This window comes from Penaeus monodon, chromosome 30 (genome assembly GCF_015228065.2).
Source record: "Penaeus monodon isolate SGIC_2016 chromosome 30, NSTDA_Pmon_1, whole genome shotgun sequence".
Classification (NCBI taxonomy): domain Eukaryota; kingdom Metazoa; phylum Arthropoda; class Malacostraca; order Decapoda; family Penaeidae; genus Penaeus; species Penaeus monodon.
The window spans coordinates 8742972-8744113 of NC_051415.1; positions in this window are offsets into that span (position 1 = coordinate 8742972).

Genomic DNA, 1142 nt, shown 5'->3' on the forward strand with positions numbered 1-1142 from the left:
ACAAGCACCTACACTCCTACATAACAACAAACAAAACAGAAACCCACTCCACTCTAATGTACATGTCGACACCATGAATACCTCTTCATCAAAGGCTACTAAAATCATTATCATCGTCGCCATCATCGCATAGCAGCTGAGACAGGTTCTTAGTTAAGGCAGCTGTAGCCTTGTTATAGCCGCTAGAACAAAGACAGAGTCAACAGTGCTTATTAGGCCTCGTGAGACAGACAGTCACAAATGGTGCCACCAAGAGGCGCTGACACTCTACGGAGATATGTTAGCAAGGCTGTTATGTCTCTTCTGTTGTTGGCTTTTATGTATGCTCTGCTGTTTTACTCTGATATTTGTGTTCATGTGAGTTAGATGTGGTAATTTCCAGACGTATAGCCTTATGAATCAACTCAACGCCATTACTTAGAAGTTCTTTGTCTAGTAAAGCCCTTTCTGTGATGTTAGGAAACGACCGTCATTTTGAATCTGTTACGAGGAAAGCTTTTGTGTTTGTCCTTCCACATGCGAGATAATTGATAACTGACACAACACACTGTGCAACAGACGTAAGGGCGCATGTGAGAAGCGGCACGCCTTTGTAGCAACAGGTAAGAGTAACAAGCCAGAGGTTCCCTAACTAAGGACAAAGTGGAAGAGATGAAGTGGAAGAGGGTTTAAAGAGGAAGAAATGGCTAGGAGGACGAGGTAAAAGCGAAGAAGATTAGGAATGGAGGAGATAAAGAGCAGATGCGATGAGAAGGGACTGGGATCTGGAAAGAAGAGTAGAGGAAATTGGAATCAGTACCATGATTATAAAATAGGCAAAATATAGAAGCAAAAAGAAGCTGCATTTATGAGAGTATGGTAAAATTATGTCAGGAAAGATGAGACAGGAAACTAGGGAAAGCAAAAAAAAAAAAAAGAGGAAAAAGGAGGGAGAAAGTGAATAAACTCATCGAGAAAGAGGTTAAGAGGGGTTAGAAGAGGAGGGAGGAAGAGGGAATGGGGACATGGGAAGGCGAGGAGGCTGAAATGAGACAGGGGAGAAGGATGGGTCATGCCCTGATGGGCTCCCTCGGGGAAGGAGTGTGCGGAAGAGCACGGCTAGTACAGAGAGGTTTTAACACCGGGGGAGAAATAAGTCTGCT